The sequence below is a fragment of the Protopterus annectens genome, chromosome 4.part0, assembly GCF_019279795.1.
Source record: "Protopterus annectens isolate FY-2018-M chromosome 4.part0, PAN1.0, whole genome shotgun sequence".
Classification (NCBI taxonomy): domain Eukaryota; kingdom Metazoa; phylum Chordata; order Ceratodontiformes; family Protopteridae; genus Protopterus; species Protopterus annectens.
In genome coordinates this window covers 46,461,320-46,483,790 of record NC_056733.1, presented here as the reverse complement: position 1 = coordinate 46,483,790, position 22,471 = coordinate 46,461,320, and the positions used below count along the sequence as shown (strand labels likewise).

The window sequence follows — 22,471 nt, the reverse complement described above, 5'->3', positions numbered from 1 at the left end:
TGCAATAGTGATCTTAAGCAGTATACAAAAGCTTTCAGGACAAGGACGAGGTAGCTATTTATAACACTTAGGATTCCAGTACTGTAGAACAGACTACTTTTTCTTTATCAGGAACTTAAATAACATGAGAAAATTTAGAATTAACTTGGATTCGTGGTTTGATGATTCTCTGTGTATTATCCAGACTTGGTGAGTTAATATTTTTCAATGATCTTTGGACCAAAAACACTACCCCTTAAAGTCATGATACATTGCCCTCTCTTAAACTTCCTGTGTTCGTAGACAATTATGTTTTTAACAGTTTCCCTTGTTATTAATAATAAATTTGAGGTGTAACTTTTACCTACTTCGTAAATGTCATTTCCTTTACCCTGTCTATTACCTTAGCCTTCTGTGAAGAATTTTTAACAGCTTGTAATGTGCATTTGCTAAGGCCAAGGGTCTTAAGTTTGCATTGTATTTTTTTTTGGTTTCCTTTTTATAAACAGCAAATTTTAGTCATATACACATATTTCCTATTTTCTCTTAATCCCTCTATTTTTGCAACACATTAGTAAATATTTTTAGCTGTCCAGATTCCATAATTTTTGTAAAAGTCATATAAAATGCCATCTAAACCTGGTATTCTCTGTGTTGTCTCTGTCCTTACAGACATCCTTGCATTCTCTGTTACTAAACCAGCTGCAAAGTTCGTCTGCATTTATATATTTTATTAAAATCCCCCCACTCTGTTGGCCCTTTCTCTTATCCAGTTGACTTAACTTGTATTTGTCTGTCTCATAGAAGTCACTTTCATCCATCAGTTTAGCCATGTATATTACTTCTGTTTGTACTGCTTTTGCCAACGAAAGGTTCATCTCTTCATTTTCCTTTTCCTGCAAATCTGTTTAACCATCTATTCTATCATTGTAATTTCATTGTGTTTATATGTATGTGTGTGTATTTTATAGTAATCCAACTGTCTGTATCTCTCTCTCTCTCTCTGTAGCTGACCATCAGCTGACATCAGATACTCTCCTCTTTTGTCAGGTCTACAAGACCCAGCTTAGCCTCCCCTGGGCTCAGCCCAATCCATGTCAAGAGCCAGTGAGTAAATTTGGAATGCTGGTGCAGCATCATACTGCTTTAGGGGAATGTGCCCTAACTTTCACTCACCCATGGCAGCCTTGCTACTCTGTAATCACTGTCCGTGGGAGGTGCATACATGCTTACACACATGTACAGCCTCCTGCTAAAGGGACTCGCAGCCCATTCAGGATAGATCTGGCCAGGCTGATATGCTGCTTATTTCAGCAAGACCAGGCTGCCTGCCTCCCTCTGGATAGCATCCTCCCTGTACAGCCATTATAATCCTTTTTTTTTTTTTTTTTATCCAGGAAGTTTTGTAGTTCTTTTATACATAAATCATCATCTTCTTTCGGCTGTTCCCGTTAGGGGTCGCCACAGCGGATCATCTGTTTCCATTTCTTCCTGTCTTCTGCATCTTGCTCTGTCACACCAACCACCTGCATGTCCTCTCTCAGCACATCCATAAACCTCATCTTAGGCCTTCCTCTTTTCCTGTTACCTGGTAGCTTCATCCTTAGCATCTTTTTCCCAATATACTCAGCATCCCTCCTGAGCCCATGTCCAAACCAACATAATCTTGCCTCTTTGGCTTTATCTCCAGACCTTCCAACCTGGGCTGACCCTCTAATATACTTATTCCTAATTCTGTCCACCCTCCTCACATCCAGTGCAAATCTTAACATCTTTAACTCTGCCACATCCAGCTCTAACTACTGCCTTTTTGTTAATGCCACTGTCTCCAACCCATATAACATAGCTGGTCTCACTACCCTCTTGTAGACCTTCCCTTTCACTCCTACTGGTACTCGTCTGTCACAAATCACTCCTGACACTCTTCTCCACCCACTCCATCCTGCCTGTACTCTCTTCTTCACCTCTCTTCCACACTCACCATTACTCTGAACTATTGATCCCAAGTATTTAAACTCATCCATAAATATTTACCATAATTCTCTTTCTTCTGTTTCCTTTTTTTCCTCCAAAAAAAGTATTTCCATATTAACTTGTTCTTGTACATCTTGTGTGACAAATCCAAACTATCACACAATTCTCTTAATGAGTATTCTATAGCATCTCAGAATACTCTCTAACTTAGTGTATCAAGAGGCTGCATCTTAATGCTGTCTATACCTTTACTTATCTTTTATTTTATTTCTTTGTCCATAAAATTTCTTTAAAAAAAGACAAGTTTTGATCACTGACTCCTTCATCCAACCCTCATATTTACCTAGTACTTTGCTATGAGTTATACATTGTTTTTGTAGGTATTTTCCACCCTTCTGTAAGCATGTCTCTTCTATGTGCTGGGTCACCTGTGAGACTTACGCCTGCTTTTATTTTATAATATTCCTAACCCCCCATTTCTTTCTTACCTACTTTTCCTTCTAATGGACAGTTGAAATACCCTACACATACTGTTAGAATTTATTAATAAGTAGAATGTATAAAAAACAACAATGTATTCTTGTTAGAAGCATACAAGCAATATAACCTCAAATATACATTTATGTGCAGGGAAACAAAGTAACAGTCTTCCAGGTATTACCCCTGTGTGATTCTTTAATTTATCTCCTGTGAACTTGCCCATACCAACTTTTACTTGTTGTTGTTGTTGAGTCTTCCGGCTTGTCCCGGTTAGGGGTTGCCACAGCGGAACTCCGGTCCGCTAATGATTGGTAGTTGATTTTTACGTGCCGAGTTACCAGCCCTGATGCACAACCTTCAACGAAGGTACGCCCATTCACGCAAGTCTCCACGCAGAAGACGCTCTAGCTGAGAATCGAACGAACATTATTCCTGCCGTACTAATTGACACCCGCCACAGTATCTCATAATTCTCCCTTTCAAATTGCGATGCAAGCCATTCATCATGCAACATAATATATCCGCTATTTGTTTTCTTAACAAGTGTCAAACAGGAGCTCTTCTAATAAAGCCTTTAATACTATGTACATTTTTTGTCAAGATTCTTAAACCTTCACTCATATAATTACTTTGCTTGTGGTAGTTCTCACAGAATCCAAATCTTCAGTTTCAGTTCTACCTTCAGATGTGGTTTGCAGTGCAGAAAATATAGCATCAGGTTTAATACAACCCAAGCTAACCACCTTCCTTATTTGTTGATGTAATTCATCAGTTTCCTTAGCTATTTCTTTTTCATTTTCTCCCTCCTCAACCACCTATGATTTTTTTTCAAATTGTCAATAGATTTAACTGTCACTGCCTTCTTCATAGGCACTTACTCCCAATGACTCACATTCTCTCAATCCATGGAGAGTCCATCTACTAATGTTCTTGTATTCTGCCATTCAGTTTCTTAGTGTATGGGCCTTTTCACCACATATTTCACACTTCTTTTTTGAACAGTTTTGTTTTAATCTAAAGACCAGCCTCTTCACAAAAATCGCATCTCTGTTAGACTGCTTCCTTATGAAAAGACAGTACTTAAAAATGACTTGGTTGTTTTTCATACACAGTTCGTGTTGCAAAAAAACACAATCCTTAGTCCAGAATCCATCATTATTCCTTATTCGTTTCTTCATAATTAATCCTATTAAAGTGCTTAGCAGATATCTTTGTAACCAGGTTATCGCTTATCTTCACTGATCTAAACTGCACCGTGTTCCATTTTCTGTTAACATCAAAAGTCTACAGTGTTTATTTAGACCAAGCAGGCATGCTGTTATCATATTATTTTTATTGTTATTAATATTATTATTAGAGCAGGTTTAGTAACTAGCAGTATGTAAAAACATGTTTTTGTTACCTTTATAGCCCAAATCCTCATACTAAGGACTCCTGGTAGTTTCAAAGCACAACATTCTTGTTCATTTTGAAGCTGTTCTCCTTCAGTATTGAATCAAATTGTATTTCTCATGGATGCCAGTGGTTCTAGCTTTCTTAGCAGCTACTTTATTGCATATGCTTGGTAGACTGCTCCTGTGAAGGGTGTCAGATATTTTAGAGCACTTACAGCATACACAGTTCATCTTAATTACTGTTCAGCTGCATTGCTTTAGTATCCTTTATACCTTCATTGTCCTGAAACTTTTTTTTTCAGTTCTCATAGCCTGCAAGAACAATCCCTTTACAGAGTAGGGTCTCTATTCCCTATATATTTGTATACTATGTATTTTGTTCTTCTTTAAATTATACATGCTAACCATTTTTTAATTAAGGTCAATATTTTTGCTGTTGGCCTGCTCTCTGGCAAGCATGGAGCTCGAGGACCCCCCCCCCCCCAATCCTTTAGCACGCCGTTTGTTTTGCTTCCTAGCTCTTTTTTCCCCACATTCTTTTAAATAGCTTAATTTTGCTCAAATCCTGCAAAGACTCTACTGCTATTTTTCCTACAGCACACCAGTAAGGTTTTCCTGATAAATTACTCCAATATTTTTCCCACTACTGGTCATGTAAATAAATAAATATTTAATGCTACACTGAATCCAGCAGGGACTGCTACTTTGGTATTGCCTTTCTCTACAATAAAATTGCTTAGCTGTGGCCAATTGTTTTTCTTTGACTCCCCCACCATTGTCTAATTCCTAGACCTTTACCCTCCTAATTAACGGCATTGGCTTTTGGAAAAACTAAGCAAAACAAAGTGCTTAGAGATTATATTTTTGTTCTTACTAAAAGAACAGTCGCAGTGACCAGAGTCTACTTTCTCCTTTCAGTCCGTAACCACCTGTAAGATAAAAAAGCTACTGCTCAAGCTGAAACCCTACTCCGTATCAGTTGACAACCTCCCACCCCAATACCTGAAACTTGCAGTGGACTCAGTCACATATCCAGTCAGCATCCTGATAAACAGATCACTGTCAGAGAGCACAGTCCCACCAATATGGAAAATGTCACACTCAACGCCAATTCATAAAAAGGGCACTCCATGGAAATATATTATTTCCACCCAATATCAATACTATCCCCATTATCCAAAATTATGGAAAGATGTATTCACCAATTAATAAAATATCTACTCCAAAACAACCTGCTTACTCCACATCAGCATGGCTTCAGGCCACACTGTAGCCCATTCACTGCATTATTATCCTTCACAAACACAGTCAGTAAAGCCAAGGACAAAGGATACCTAGTATTTGCAATATTCCTGGACCTCTCAATAGCATTTGACATGTTTTCACAAACTTTACTGCTCGACACACTATCCAGACTAGGATGCTCTACTACCACACTCCAGTGGTTCCAAAGCTACCTACACAAGTGGAAGCAAGCAGTCAAATGGTCTAAGAAACTTACCCCTTTCCTACAAAACTCTAAAAAAGTCCCCCAACTGTCCATCTTAGGACCCCGTACTGTTCAACATATTCACCAGTAATCTATATACCTCCTCTTCCCCAGAAACATTAATTCAGTATGTAGATGATTCAACCTTAATCTGCATCTCTCGTACTCTCCCAGAGCTAGTAGTCAAAACCCAACAATCATTCACAGCAACTGAATCATGGCTCACAAAGTCCCAACTCTTTCTAAATCCCCCCAAAAAACAAAATTATAAACGTTCACTCCAAAAATATCTCCCTCAGCCCAGATCAGTATAATATTCTCTCAGCTGACGGAGCCATCATAGAAAAATTAAATGAAGCTAAACTCCTAGGAGTTATTATTGATGATAAACTAAACTTTGACCTTCACGTCCAACAAAACATCAAGAAAACACATATAAAACTAGGGCTTCTCTACAGAAACAGACAATTTCTTACCACCACCACCATGACCACCCTGGCTAAAACCTTCCTGCTGCCCACCCTATTCTGTGGCTCCTGTATACTAACCAGGTTTACAAAACTCCACCAAGACCAAAATGGAACAATGCTACAACAAAGTAGCAAAGTTTGCAACAAACTCCAACTACCATACACATCACTGTATACCACTAAGAACTAAACTGGCTTGAACTAGCAAACCAGCTTATTTATACACAACTACAATCCACAAACTATTCTGTAGGCCCACTACCTGTCTTGTCATAGCTAACCTAATCCAACCTTACAAACCAAACAGAACACTCAGATCTGAAGATAAAAACCTTCTCGAAACCTATAAACCTTGTAGAAACCAAGGAAAATCACTTTACTCATAGTCTGTCACCAAGTTATGGAACACCCTCCCACCACATATTAGACTAACCTCTAGCCTACCTCACTTTAAAGCCTCCCTAAAGAACATCTACACAAACCATGGTTAGGTTCCTGCCTTATTCCAGGCTAATCTACTTCTTTCCCTCCTTACACCTCCTCCTCTTTACCTCTTTCCACCTCGTCGTACTGCACTAACCTCTCCCTTCTAAACTAATCTGCTGTCTCTTGAAACTTTTGGAAACATTGCACCTTTCTGTCTCTAACATTTTACTCATTCATCAGATGACTAATATTCTGATTGACCCACTCCAACCTGTGTCATGATACTCAAACACACACTAAACAAATACGGTGTACACTAAGAAGCTTATTTCAATTTGTGTATGAATGTGAACTGTACATATATTACTATTTATACTAAAGTGACCCTAAGTCCTGCCTGTGACTGATCTACTTGGGTATTCCTATATATGTAACCTATTGTATAGTATGTGTAACAAGATTACAAATGTGGCACTGTGTATAATATAAGTAACAAAGTTACATATGGACTTTTGTCCCAGGCCTCCACTGAAAACGGGTAATGTAACCCAGTTGGACTATCCTGGTAATCAAATATCAAATAAATAAATAACTTTTTTTTTTGAATAACTTGGCTGCTGTCTAAATTAGTATTGGATTCCTTCACATCAGCAAACTTTTGCAAACATCCACCAGACCTCAGCAAAAATATAATAAAAGTATTTGGCTACCTAAAATAGCCAAGACTTCTTAATTTCTCGCATCACTAACATTCACATTGATTCACACAGAGTACAGCCCTTCCCTTTCAAACAAACTAAAGGTAGTAACTCCTCAATACCCACTCAGGCCAAATAATGAGAAGTACGTAGATCTCCTTTTTAAACTTTCTATAACATAAAAAATATTTTTATAAATAACCTTTGCAATCTGAAACTGTGTTCCTTATGTGGTCCATTCATTCCTCTTAAAGAAAGCTGATGTAGCATCTAACACTTGTGTTGTGTTTAACTCTACCAGTAGCAGCAGCCTCCATAGTACACCTACACTTCAGATTAATACTACCTAATGATTTCGGATCCTGACTTAACAGTAAATTAGATGAAAAGTTTCTGATTCTGTTTAGAATAAACTCTTTTTTTTTATGTTCTTTTTCGTCCTCCTCTATTAATGATAATCCCACTTCAAGCCAATTAGTCTTAGCCTATTAATTCTGTATTGTTAGTGACAGAGTGGCCACCAACTGTGATAGATCGACAGGAAAGTGTCATCATCCAAGCAGGCCTGAAGGCTACTTATTGTCATGGCCATCTGAAATGCTTCATCCCCTCAGCAGGCCATTTTGACCAGCAACCCAAGGGACCCGCAGGAGAGGGCCACTGTAATCAGTAGTCTTCTCCTTGCTTCAGCTCCCACTGCTGCCACTTCTCCCAGGCTGTCAGAGCTAAGCGCTGAAGCCCCCATTAACTCGGGTGGCTGGAATCTTTTTTTCTGATTAGTTGTAAGCCCATCCCCTAGCAGTTAAGGTGAGCACTTGCTTTTTTTGCAAGGGCCTCCTACACTCACACTTCCGCATACATACTCCCACACATACAAGTAGAGTAAAAGTAACCAACATGGGGACACAAAGCTAACAGCTTCATTTCCTGGATTATTTTTGTTGCTGGCAGGCTTATGCATGCAGGTGGCAAACAAACCAGCCAGACTATTGATATCTGTCCCCAGTATTGGTGATCTAAAGTCAGCTGCTCTGTTCTGACTGTCCCTCATCTGGCTTCTTGAATGCCACTGTAAGTATTGAATCTCAGATTATCTGTCTTATAATCAGGCCTTTATCCCTCCGGGCTAAGGAGCCAGACCTCTTCTGTATAAATTTGGTCTTGAACTTCTTACCACTGTAGTAAAATAATTTATTTAGTGTCCCAATAGCAGTTTGCTTATCATATTATGATTTTTTACTTGATTTAATAATGCTTGTTTAAACAAATACTGTGCTTACCATGAGTGTGACACAATTAGAAACATCCAATATTTATTAATGCATAATATTACCTCTTATCACTGTAAGTTTTTTTTTTAGCTATAGACTGAATTCATTGTATATTTCTTGCTTACGTGGCCTGCTTCATAGGTTGAAATGGTCTTCTAATAGATAATAACCTGGTTAACAACTAAAAATAATGTATACTATTAACATTCAGTGGGGCAATTTTACAACCTTTCTGCTTTGATGGGTGATTTAGTCCTAAAAGAAGATCTAGATTGTGGAAGTGAGGAGATGTCAGGGCCCAAGATGACTTTGACATCCCTTGCATATGGATCATCGTACCATAGAAAATACAAGGGAATTGAATAGCAAGCTCACTTATGTTATGCCAATACCCATCTTCAATGTTGTATCCCATTTTTCAAGAAGGGCAGATTAGGTCAGTCTTAGAGCAAATTTATGGATACCTATCTAGTCATCCAGGTTTATTTTGAAGGATGCTAAGGTGTCACGTTTAACTTGCCAGGAAAGTTTGTTTCGGGGGGGGGGTAGGAATTTCTTTTTTTTTTAATAAATTGTCTAGCTAATACATTTTATTTATGTGCTGGTGGAGAGTAAATCCTAAGTTCTAGTACCAGTGGAGCTATTTAACTAGTAAAGATGCAGGAAATCAAGAAGGATGAGGTCCATAGTGGTGCTGGATCAATGAATAGGTTACACCACATGAGCCTATAACAAGGTGAGCTTGAACCCTTTCCTGATAGCTCCAGGACTTTGGCCAACAGCCTTAATAATTAAAACCCCCTTGTGTCTTTCCATTTGCTTAATATGTTTAGAGAACTCCATCCCAAAGAGGGCACTGTATTCAATAATTGGTCTAATTAGGGCTTTGTAAAGAGGTATGATAACTTCTTTTTACTTGGATGATATGCCTTTAGATATTAGTTGTGTTAAACAGGTGGCTTTTTTCTGACTATTGATGCTGCATTCTGGTCAAAGGAGAAAAAAGTATAAACAGGTTCCAGGATCCCTGACTACATTAAGGGAGAGCATTGTTTACCAAATTTGATAATATTGCACTTTTTCTCATTTAATTTTAGACCTTTATCCTTGTACCATTTATTTACAATGATTAGTTCCTGCTGTAATGAATGGATATCAGAGGATGATCTGACAATGCCTAATTTGCAGTCATCTGCAAATGTAGTTAACCAAAGATCCTGATTCCTGTTTTGGAGATTGAAGAAGTAGACGCCAAAAAGGAGGGGGTCCCAGTTCTGAACACTGGGACACACCACTAGTAACCTTCATACTTTCCAAAGAGGTTCTTGCTTCCTTAACTGTGTGAATTCTATCTTTACGCTAGCTGGATATCCATCTCAACATCTGTGGGTCTACTTTTAAGACACTTAGCTTATTTATGATGCCATCATGGGTATAGTGTTGAATGCTTTAGCCAGATCTGTATGAAGTGTGTGAACAGGAGGATTGCTGTCTAAAACCTGCTTGACCCTCTCAAAGAGGTTAAATAAATTGAGTAGGCAGGATCTCCCTTTGCCAAAGTCAAACTGCTGCTGCTGTACCTTGGTAACGTTGCTGATATATTTTGAGGGTAGATATGAAGCCTTCCATGGCTTTCAAATTAGATCAGTTAGGCTAACTGGTCTATATTTTCCTGGTCTGTATTAGGGCCACCATTGTGTAGGGGCATCATCACTACAGTTTACTAAACCTGAGGCCAAATCCTTTAGCTTAGCTCAGGTTAAGCAATTTTAGGGAGGGGATTCACAGGGGCATGTTTAGTGCTATTTATTAGGCATCCAGGTAAATTATCAAGCCCCATGGAAATAGTGTTTCTGGTTTTAGAGACCACCTTTGGTTTGTGTTCCTTTGTGATATTAGGAGACTAAGAGATTTGGATATTTGTGGAATAAAGATAGTTGGATCATGGATAAAGTTTGGACTAAATTTTTCCGATAGCTTGTTTGTTATATGTGCTAGATTTAATGAGCAGCACATTTCTGGATAAGGCTAGAACACTGAATGACATTATTTCTTAGTTTTCTAATGTAACTGAAGAATCACTTGTAATTATCCTTGGATTCAGAAGCTAATTTGTTAATGATTTGCCTTACTACCTCTGGCAGTAGCTTTTAGTTTCTTACTGGCATTCTTGATGTAGTCTTTAATATGAGCAATTTTTGATCTGTTTTATTTTTTAAGGAAGGTCTTCTCTTACATAGTTGTTTAACTCATTCAAGCCTAGAGCACCATTCTTGTACTTTTCCCGTTCATACTCATAAGTCATTATGGTGCCCAGACCTTTTTTGGGTCTGGCTTCTATATCTCAGCAATTTACCAACTAATAATAGGCAGTATTAGAAAATGCAAGGAGTTATTAGCAAAATAACAGTAAGATTGTTAATCTAGGATATGCTGTAATAGAGAAATTAATGACTGTCTGTCACTTTTATTGACATTTTCATATTTGTATTCATATTTTCATAACAGAGAGTCCTACATGTTATTGAGGGGTATGGTGTGATATGCCATGCTGGGAACCAGGGAAATTCATTGTGTCCATTTATGTCACACTATACCCGAGATATTGCTAGTTGTTTGTTAGTAATTATGAAAATAAACAATATTTCCATTAGTAAATACTTCAAAAATCTAATGACTTACAAACTGTTGCATGACTTCAGGTGAAATCTTAGATGTTGTTGAATAAAACTGTCATTGATATTTGCAGTATAAGTTGCACATCTTGAGAGAAATTCAGTATTATTTATATTTTTAATTATATAATTATGAATATGTTTTCATATTTCTAAAAATATCTCAATAAACATGCACTCATATAGGAATTTATTGTTGTCATGTGAAAGCTTATGTCTGATTAACAAAAAAGTTCTAACAATATATGCCTATGTTGTACAGTTTCCAAGAAGAAGTCAAGGAGCATTATATCCCCGCAGTGTGAAGCTGCAGTGAGACCATAACTAATAGTATCCAGGCAGTAGCCAATCAGGCAAATCCTCTCTTTTCATCATTCTTGACAAAGTTTATACTTTTCATTAAGCACTGCTAGATCAGCTGCTGTCTAACCAACTTCAGAATATATCCCTAAATACCTCATCCATAAGTCATCAGGGTCTTCTTATTAGTTTCCCTTGAAGTGTTTGGCAGTGCCTTGTATAGATGCATGCACTTTACACTTAACATTTTTCCTGTAAAAGCAACCTTGAAATTTCACCAATACCTAGTTGCACATAAGACATCTGGTTTCCAGTCACAAGTACTGCCCCCAGATTTGCAAACTACATACTCCTGGCATTTCTGTATATTCTTACTGCAACTCTCTAATCGATAAAAAGGGGCCTGTTGCCATGGATTTGAACTTTCCCCCTATCTCCATTACCCACTGGGTGGATATGGGCATCCTGAGACAATGTAGAAATTGCCTAATTTTTACTGGCAGCCAGCTAATTCTCATAAAAACACTGATGTGGTATGTGAGAGAGATATTTTCACAGTGTCATTGGAGGCAAAGCCGTCATATTAAAAGCACTCGTAATGTCAATCAAGTTGTCAGCAGTACACATGCTGCACCCGTCAGGCACAATTCAAAGCAGACACATAGACCCACATATGCTGAGGCACTTAGATGTAATCTTCCTAGACCCTAAAGACTTCTAGATGAAGTGCATATAACAAATACCCTCAGCAGCCCCGAATGCACACACTAAAAACAATACCCACATCAACAAATTCAGCCACATCTCATGGAGTCTGTACTTCTAAGCCAGCACACAGTTCAACATTCTGATCATTGGAGACTCCATTGTGAGACACACTGATGTCCCTCTCACCAGGCTGAGTAAGGAGAAATTTGCGATCAGTTGCTTATCTGGGGCCGGGATCCACCACATTATACATACATTCAGGTCATTGGACCAGAAGTACAAGTATAGCTCAGTCATAGTCCGTGTGGGTATAAATGACCTGAGACATACCTCCTTAGGCTATATGAAGAGAGACAGCATGGATCTCTCGGAGTATGTGTTCCGGGCTAGTATGAGCCTAGCATTGAGCAGCATTTTTTTTCTCCAAGGATGATGCCACAATGCAAACAAAAGATGACTGACTTTAATAATTGGCTTAGTTTCTGGTGTCATTCTAAGGGGGTGCAGTATTTGTCAGCATGGAAGGAGAGATGGTCAACAGACTATGCTGCTTTGCCAGGAATGGTCTGCACCCCTCCCCTGTAGGCTTTCGAATATTAAGTAAAGCATTATCCTCGGTAATGCTTTTTTTAGGCAATGCCAAACTGGAAGTACTTCCAGCATAGGAATTCAAAACCAAGAAAGTCTAAAGGTGTTACTTCTCAGTGCTATGAGTCTAAACAAAAAAATCCACTACCTACACGCTCCCCTCACCCTAAAGAATGCTGATGTCTGTGTGGTCACTGAGACATGGTTTAAAGTCATGGAGAGCACATGACAATTTAAGGCCTTCTACACATTTAGATCCTGTACTGCACAGGCAGGGAATTAAGGTGGGGGTGTCTCAGTTTACATAAAAAATAAATATACCTCAAGGCTGATCAAACAGGACAATGCACTTAAGCTTTTCCAAGTTCAAATCACCATTGACAAAATCCTATACAACTTCTTTACAAGCCATAGGTCCCCTTGTATGACCCAGAAAATCCAGAACATGTATTTAAACTTATTGGAAGCACTAACCATCCAACCCAATACCATATTTACGAGCAACTTTAATTACCCCACTATTAACTGAAAGTCATGTGCAACACCAAATGTGTAAGCACAGAGATTCCTGGAGTTTATAAACACAAAGTCCCTGGACCAGATTGTCAGTACACTGACCAGGATTGCAAACTTACTGGATCTAATCTTCACTAATATCGGAGGGTGCTGCATACCCCCGTCATGTAAGGTCTTTTTTGGTATGATCAGATCACAAAATGGTCTCCTCTGAAGTAAAAATAAAATCTGGAATTCAGCTAACCCTGGAATGTTCAGGATCTACTCTAAGGCTAACTTCATACTAATTAATGGGTAACCTGGGAAAATTTCAAGCCCTCATAAACTCTGGGAACACTGCTACCTATGCAGAACTGTTCACAGAAACCCTATACAAGTCTGTTAATAGCTGCATAGAGGTAGCTGTACCATCAGGAAGAAGTACAGAACTAACTGACAAAACAAGCCACCCTGGTAGAAACACAACATCAACAGGGTGTATAACAAAACTAAGAGAATCACAGCAAAAATTGAGGTGTAGCACCCAGCAGGATAAAAGTGCTCTCTTTAACCATTCAGAGGAAAAATAAAGTCTACAAAAGCCAAACTTGAGGTAAATTTGGCCTCCCAAGCCAAGGACAACTACATGGTATTCTTTAGCTATGTCAAAATCTCAACACCAGTACACAGTTGTATGCAGAGCTCATTGTTAATGAAGCCACCTGTACTGAGCCAGAAGATACAGCAAACATACTGTCTGACAATTTCAGCTCCAGCTTTAATCTACCCAACCCTCCCCTCAGGAAATACCATCAAATATAACTCCCCCCTACTATCACTAGGGAACAGGTAATTAATTTTAGGTTCATAGATTAGTTCTAGGCTAACTGCCCTTGTGGGCCATTTTAAGTATTGCCAATTTTCCCATGTGAGATTCAAAACCTGCACCTTGTGTCTGTAAGGTAAACACCTTAGCCATAATGCCAACCATTATGTTCTTTCTAAGGCCAAGAACAATGCATCAGTGGGCCCAGACAGTATACCAAGATGCCTTCTAAACAGCATGAAACATGACCCATCAGGCAGTCTGGAATTGCTCTTTCACTGTAGCCTTCAAACAAGCTGTGTGCCTCATGAATGGAGAACAGCAGTAGCCATCACTCTGAACAAATATAAGCCACCTACAGACCCTGGATACTACAGACCCATAAATCGCACTAGTCCCATATGCAAAGCCATGGAAAGAATTATCATGGAAATGATCAGTAATGACATAGGAAACCTACAGACACTGGAACCATCCCAGTTTGGTTTTGTCAAGGGCAGGTCATGCCTACTCTACCTGATGGACTTCTTTGAGAAGGTCACCAAAGCAATGGATGAGGGCAGAAAGGTTCACACTGTCTACCTTGGCCTGGTCAAGGCTTTTGATACAGTACCCCACTCGTGCATTGCTGACTACCTCTAGTTTAGGTATAAACCCTTATGTCACCTGGTAGATAGCCAGCTGGCTCACAGACAGGCTCCAGGAATTTAGAATGAGGAGTCCCCTTCTACAAAGAAGCCAGTCATAAGAGGAGTCTCAGGGATTGGTCCTGGGATTTTGGCATTTAATTCTCTGAAGTCATTGCCAATGTCATTGGCCTCTGGCTCACTAAACTTGCAAATCATTGCACATTTGGTGGAGTCATATAATATCCAACTGACACAAATTTTCTCCAGGAAAGGCTGACACAAACAAATAACTGGTGTCAAATCCTTGGACTAAAACTAAATGCCAAGAAATGCATAATAGTAAACTTCAGGAAGTCATCCACCCCTGGTAACTATCATATTGACAACACATCTCTAAGAGTTGACCCCAGTAGTCAGGGATTTGGGGATACACACAGTAGTCTAACCTTTGACCTTCACAGGTCTACAGTAGTGAGGAAATCATTCTATGTTCTGCAACATGTAAACAAAGGTATAGCATCTAGGTCCAAGGAGGTCGTTATTCCACTGTATTCAGCATTCATCAGACCTGTCATTGATAATAGTGCCACCATTGGTATGTACCTAACCAGGCACATTTAACAGCTGGAACATGCGCAGATGTTACCCACTAAATGAGTACAGGGCATAAGTAACATGTCCTGTGTAGACCACCTCAAGGCCCTATCCCTGAATTCTGTCTCCTACAGACTGTTGAGGGGAGATCTATGCCTGGCATACAGGGCATTGTCACACCCCACCCTGATGAACCTGCTGGATATCTGCAAAACCAACAACACCAGAATTACCTGTTCTAAGTACTTAAACCTTGCCTGAAATTTAAACAAGACCTGCTGGAGAGACCGGTATGTATCCCACAAACTACCCCTTCACAGGACTAGGTTCCCCATCCATGTGAAGCAGTGTTCCTCCCTAACCCAGTTCACATGTAACTTGTACAACTGGAAGGGGAACAGGAAGTTCATCCCTGGTTTTGACACCTATATCTCTAATAAACACAGGGGGCCTGTAAATGTTTCGCCTCCCAGCCCCTGCTTGTAAGTATTTCATCTCCCAAACCTCTGCTTACACTTAAGGTTACTAGAACTTGTCAGAGATTTGGGAATGCATGGCTAGGCTTAAAAGGGTCCCAGAGGTTGTTAGCCTAGTATACTCCTATGAACCTATGAGAATTTGTTTGTGACAGTTTAGCAAAAAAATATATAATTTCGGGTTTGTATGGTATTTATGGAAAGACTACGAATACACTATGATCAGTGTAAAGAATACTACTTACTTAAAATATTGCTGTTTGTGCAGAATTAATAACATTCATTATTTACAAAATACTTGCATCAATCTCTTCTATGCTTTTTATGTTTATTTTTCAGAGAATGATCTGGAATGTAAACTTTGTGTAGGCTACTAGTGGTGTGATATTTCACACCAAATAGGTGTTATTGAGTTAAACTGGTAGACCACTAGGTGGTTTGTTTTTAAACTATCTACTAGTTCGGATGACCATGTCTAGGTGCTTACCTATATGTGAATTGAACCATGGTGGTGCAGCGGTTAGCATTGTCGCCTCACAGCAAGAGATTCTCCAGTTCGATTCTCAGCTGGAGCACCTTTTGTGTGGAGTCTGCATGTCCTCCTTGCGGTCAAGTGAGTTTTAAAGACATGCAGGTAGGTGTGTGTGCGCTTGTAGCTTCTGTGAAGTTGGGTGTTGGGCTGGCAACTTGACACTGTAAAAACTTTGCTGCCAGTCAGTCTACGGACCGGTGATCTGCTGTGGCGACCCCCTAACAGAGAAAAGCTGAAAGACATTGCTATATAAATAGTTGCTATGTTGGTGTCATGTTTTGTGATGCTTCAAGTGAAATTAGACATCTGAAGTTGTTAATCTTCTTCCATTCCTCACTGATGGGTACGGTTCCGAACCCTCGGAACTGAGTTGGCCAAATACCAAGTTAGCGTACACCAAACTCTTGAGCCATGCTACTACCCACAATGCCCTTCATCTCATACCCCAGATCTTGTTTGCCGCGCAGCCATATAGCAGCGTTTTCACCAAGCTCTCCAGGCAAGTAGTTTTTGACTTGTATAAAGTGTGTATTTCTCCATTATTTTTTTCTACTAGTGTCTTTCTCACAGTCTAGCTCTACCCACAGGTTTTCTTTTTGCCATTGTTGCTATTTTCTTGCCCTTTTCCTTCCCTTTTGCCACCCTTGTGGTATTTCCTCATACCATTGCTGGTATTTTTCCCTTTCTCTCCCTCTCTCCTATTGTCTGAGTGAGTGCTAGTATGTCAGAAAAAAGGGTACGTCTGGTTTTAAACACTGCACAGTGTGCAGTGGTAAATTACCAAACAGCAACTTACATTTCAAATGCATTTATTGTTTGGGCGTTTTTGCACCTCTCTGCGACTCCCCCATGTGATATTTGTGCTAGTTTTAGTCAACGGACGTTGAATGAACGTTGCAACAAATTGATCCTGAAACAATTGCTTTCCACTCCTTTCTCAGAGGCTATTTCTGCAGAGGTCTCAACCCCTCTTCACCGGCCAGTGACAGGGGCAAGACCCATCGATCAAAGGGCCTGTAGATCTTCCTCCGAACATCAGCTCTCTGCCTCAGTGCCACTGATTTTGGCGTCAAGCGTAGTTACTGGAAAGTCTGAATTGTCGGTTCTGGGCTTGGCACCGACGACTACTGAACCGTTGATTACTTCGGCTCTGACCAGTTTGGTCCTGGACACCTCGGCACCGAACTCACCTTTACAGACACCGGCTCCGATGACCTCGGATCAGATTTTGACTGCTACTCCGATTGTGACCTCTGCTCCGAGCCCCTTCTTGGTGCCGACCTTACTATTTACGCAATTCAAATCAGAATCCTCGGCTCCGTTGAGTTCCTTACCGTGGATCACATATTCATCTTCTGTGGACACGTTTGCCGGACAGGCCTACAGTCCCTTTCTGGACCCGCCTGAATCCCCTTCCGGGATTTCGGTTAAGTCTGCCAGGAGCATTTCCGAAATAGACATTGTTCATCTCGTTGATCAGGTACGGACTTCAAGAGGAATCTCCAGACCCTGTTCCGCTCCGGGTGTTGGAATTTTCTCACCTTCGACTCCTTCGTATTCTCCTATGGGGATCCTTTGGTTCCAAGGTCCCCTTGTCTGTTGTCTTCAGCGGGATCCCTTCTTTCGGCACCGACTACTATGATGTCTGAAGCATCCAAGCCCTGGTGGGTGTCAGTTCCGACAGCATCCCACCTTACTCAACCCCTTACTTTGGGGATGGGATACTCTGTTCCGGCCCCAGCACCGACCGTCCTTTCAGTTCCCATGTTGGATCCGACAGTTATATCCACACTGAGCCCTTCTCAAACTCCACTATTGGGGGTGGGCCTCTCGGAGTGGGGTGTGACCCAGTTCCGATTCAGTCTTCTTCGGTTCCGGGCTCCCATCCCACTTCGGGTGGGCCCACCTTCTGGGTTATGGAAAGGGCGCTGGCGGCTAGCAATCCCCTTCCTTCAGCTCCACCTTTGGTCCCCCCCAACTCAGCAGGGGACCACTGACCCAAAGCACCCCCCCTTTCCAAGGCCTCTTCGGACATCCCTATCGAAGAGTCCCCTTGGAAAAGGGTGTGCAAAAGAAAACACACAGACTCAGCTGAAGAGTCCCTAACTGAGGATATGGATTATGATGATGGGGAAGGTTCCCCTAGATCACCCCCTGACGATGTTTCCTTTGGGGACATCTTGGAGATTTTGAGTCAGCGGGGTGACTGGAAATCTTCCACCCCTTCCCCGGAGGAATCCATATTCCTACAAGCCTTCCATTCCCAGCCCACTACTTCCTGGGTTACCCTCCTACAGATGAGTTGGTTAAATTCATCGTGCAGCGAGCGTGGACGTGTCCGGATTCATTAGAAGCTATCTCCAGGAGATCTGACAAGGTACTTTCCTCTCCAGAGGATCAACCGTATTGGTCGAAGGGCTTGCCAGTAAACACTGTGGTGGTGGCAGCGGCCACAAAAAAGGACCTGCCAGAAGAGAGTCCTGCTGTTCATCTGCCCAACAGGGAGTCCCGGGCGGTGGACAGGTTAGGGATGCGTGTTTTTGCTTCAGCAACCTTTGCTGTGCATTCGCTGAATTTCCTGGCACACTTTACGAGACTCCAGAGAGACCTTATCTCTGAACTCTCTGGTAGCCTTGCGGGTCAAGCGTTGGATGGAGCACATGACAAAGTGGCTTCCCAACTTGCCACCTGTGAAGCGATTTCAAATTCCTCCATGAGGTTGCTCTCCCACGCAACCGAAGGAGCAGCTAGAGCAGCAGGTGCTGGCGTGGTTGTCCGACGTCATGCCTGGATGCGCATTTCTGACCTACCAGATTCCTTCAAGTTTTCCTTTTTGAATGCCCCTATTGAGCCCTCTGCGCTCTTTAGTTCTAAGGTCAAGGATACTTTGGCCAGTTGTGAGCAGGACGGAAAGACCTTGTCTGCCGTGGGCCTGCGCTTCTTCAAGCCTCAGGGTTCCTTCTCCAGGAACCAGAGGAGTGGAAAGTTGTGCCACAAGAAGTCGCAAGATTTCTTCCATGACGCACGTGGCGAGGACTCCTCCAGAGGCAGAGGGAGGTCCGGTGGAAGACGCTCCTTTAGGGGCAGAGGGGGTTCCTGGAATCAGGGCTCCAGAGATTCTTTCTCTTGTAGACCCTATCAGTGCTCTTGAAGCATTGCCCGATTGCTTTCCTCTGTAAGCAGTCAGGGCGCGTTTCTCTCTGCACCAACCAGCCTGGTTCTCCATCACCGACGATCTATGGGTGCAGAGAATTATTACCAGAGGCTATCACATTCCCCTAAAATCCTTTCCAAGACCTCAGTTCTCCCTTCCCGACGTACCACCCAGTCAAAGGGAGGAAGCAGCTTCCGAAATCAAGAAGCTTCTTCTAAAGCGAGTCATCCAGCAGGTCCCCCCAGATCAATGCGGATTAGGGTTCTACTCCAGACTCTTTTTGGTGCCAGAAAAGACGGGGGACTGGAGGCCCATCCTGGATCTCCGTCGTTTGAACGAGTCAGTCATACAGACCAAGTTCCGCATGGTCACTATTCAATCCATCCTTCCATTCCTTCAGGAGGGTGTGTGGATGTGCTCTCTAGATCTCCGGGATGCGTATTACCACATCAAAATGGACAAACGCTCCAGGAGACTTCTGAGCTTCTGGCTGGGAGCCAGTCATTTTCAATTCAGAGCCCTGCCTTTTGGTCCCTCAACTGCCCCCAGAGTGTTCACGAAATGTCTAACAGTGGTGACAGCTCACTTGAGACTTCACGGATTCCAGGTGTTTCCTTATCTGGACAATTGGCTCCTCTCCGCCCCCACCAAGCGTCTACTGACTAGGGCCCTTTTGCTACACCCTGTCCCTGGCAGAGTCTCTGGGTATTCCTATCAATTGGGAAAAATCAAACTTTCAGCCCTCACAACAACTGGAATTCATAGGGGCTATGTTCAACACCCAGCTCGGCCTAATATCTCTTACTCTTCACAGGCTCTTAAGACTGAGAACACAAGTGCAAGTGATACTTGACCACAGGAAAGTGTCTGCAAGGGAAGTTTGGCAGGCTCTGGGTTCCATGGCGGCAGCCATTCCTATTGTTCCATTGGCCAGACTTCATATGTGTCTGTTACGGTGGCTTCTTCAGGGCTGGTAACTCGGCATGTAAAAACCAACTACCAATCATTAGCGGACCGGAGTTCCGCTTTGGCGACCCCTAACCGGGAAAAGCCGAAAGACACAAACAAACAGTGGCTTCTTCAAACTCAGTGGATACACAGTCATCATCCCTTGAACGCACTAATCCTCATTACCGACCTCTGCAAACAGGATCTCCTCTGGTGGATGAAAATGGATGAAAGACTTTGGTGTTGCCCCTTTCAACCTCTTCAGCCCAATGCCACAGTGACTACGGATGCTTCCCTGATAGGGTGGGGGGGCCATTTTCATGGAAAATCTGTTCAAGGCACATGGTCTCCTCTAGAAGTCGACTTGCATATCAGTGTTCTAGAGCTCAGAGCTGTGCTACTGGTGTTGCAAGCTCTCCATCCTCTTCTTCCTCTCGGACCGATTGCTATCCAGTCCAGCAACAAGTCTGTGGTCTGATACATCAACAAGCAGGGAGGGACCAGATCTTACCCCCTTTGCCACAAAGCCATGAGACTGTGGCAGTGGGCGATAGTGTCCAACCATTTCCTGATTGCAACGCACATCCCGGGGAGCTCCAACGTGATTGCGGACAGGCTGAGCAGATGCATCCTGCTTCCTCATGAGTGGTCTCTCAACCCGAGGGTGGCAGAGGAAATTTTTAGCCGCTGGGGCCGACCTTGCTGCAATTTGTCCCCGAGAGATGCTCTGACTCACAATTTGCCCGTGGGTCTCCTGTACGCTTATCCTCCCATCCCCTTGATACCCTTGGTCTTAAGGAAAGCTACTTGGTTGAGAAGCAGAATGATTCTCATTGCTCCATTCTGGCTTTGACAAGTTTGGTTTCCCTTCCTTCAGCCGCACCTGCTCCGACCTCCTTGGATCCTAGACTTCCGTCAGGATCCGATTTCTCACCCCCCCCCCCAAGGGTTGTCATCTCCAAATCTGACCACGCTCAAACTGACAGCTTGGTTGCTCCACTTCCATTAGCAGCCAGGCTTGAATCACTTTCTTCTCCTGTACGAAATATTATTTTGGCTTCCCATAAACCTTCTACCAGAACATTTTATAAAGACAAGTGGAAACGGTTTTCCTTGTGGGCACAAGAGCTGTCTCTGGATCCTGTCTCTGTTCCACTAGCTACGGTTCTTCAATACCTGACTGACCTTTTCCTTAAGGGGGCTTCTGCATCCACGATTCGGGTGCATCTAGCTGCCATCTCCAATTTCCATGATGGTTCAGACGGAATTCGTATTAGATCTTCTCATCTGTGTAAGACCTTCTTGAAGGGGATGTTTCATCCTAGACCTTCCAGTAGGCAATCTGTGGAATCATGGAATCTGTCTAGGGTTTTTCAAACCATGGCTCTACCTCCCTTTGAGCCGGCTGCAACCTGTGATGTGAAATTTCTGTCCTGTGGAGAATTCAGCCAGACGAGTATCAGAGTTGCAAGCATTATGCATTGAGTCCTTATTTGATTTTCCATAAGGACAGAGTATCACTTTGCATCAATCCCACTTTCTTACCCAAGGTGGTTTCGGAATTCTCTATTAATCAGTCCATTGAGCTGCCCGTGTTTTTCCCAAATTATACCAACAAAGGGGAATACTGTCTTCATTCCTTGGATGTACACAGACAGTTACATTTTTATTTGGACAGGACAAAGTCATTTCATAATTCAGATCAGCTTTTTGTTGCCTTTGCAGGCTCTAGAATGGGATCGGCAGTGTCTAGGGTTACTTTGTCTAAATAGCTTAGGGATTGCATCTCCTTTGCTTATCCTCTGGAGGAGGAATTGGCTCCTGGCCGCATTAAACCTCATTCCACTAGACCTGTGGCCGCTTCTGTTACCTTTCATGCTAGGGCTTCCATGGATGATATTTGTGCAGCTGCCACTTGGGCTAAACCCCATACCTTTATCAGGCATTACAAATTGGATCTGATCTCCAGGGGAAGAGCTGCCTTTCGCTCTGTGGTACTCCGGAATGTTCTTCCATAAGGGCCACCCAGATTCTGTAGTAGCTAGGGATTCAGTCCCATCAGTGAGGAATGGAAGAAGATTAACAACTTCAGATAAAGAAGTTATGTCTTACCATAACTTTCCATCTGAGTTGTTGATCTTCTTCCATTCATCACACCCTCCCACCTTCCCCCGCCAAAGGCTCCTGGCGGATATTCGGGTCATTATGGTGTGTTAGGGTTTTTGGCGCAGAGATGGCCTCTGCCTTTATTACCGTCTCTAATATATGTTTCTACTATGTGTTCTGCAAACTCGATCTGAGGTATGAGATGAAGGGCATTGTGGGTAGTAGCGTGGTTCGAGAGTTTGGTGTACGCTAGCTTGGT

At 42.0% G+C, this 22,471-nt stretch overlaps 1 protein-coding gene across 1 annotated transcript in view; it reads left to right on the top strand.

The window, feature by feature from the left end:
• Positions 1-22,471, top strand: part of RNF213 (ring finger protein 213) — a gene marked incomplete in the record, with an annotated part of 2,890,576 nt that overhangs the window by 2,056,222 nt on the left and 811,883 nt on the right.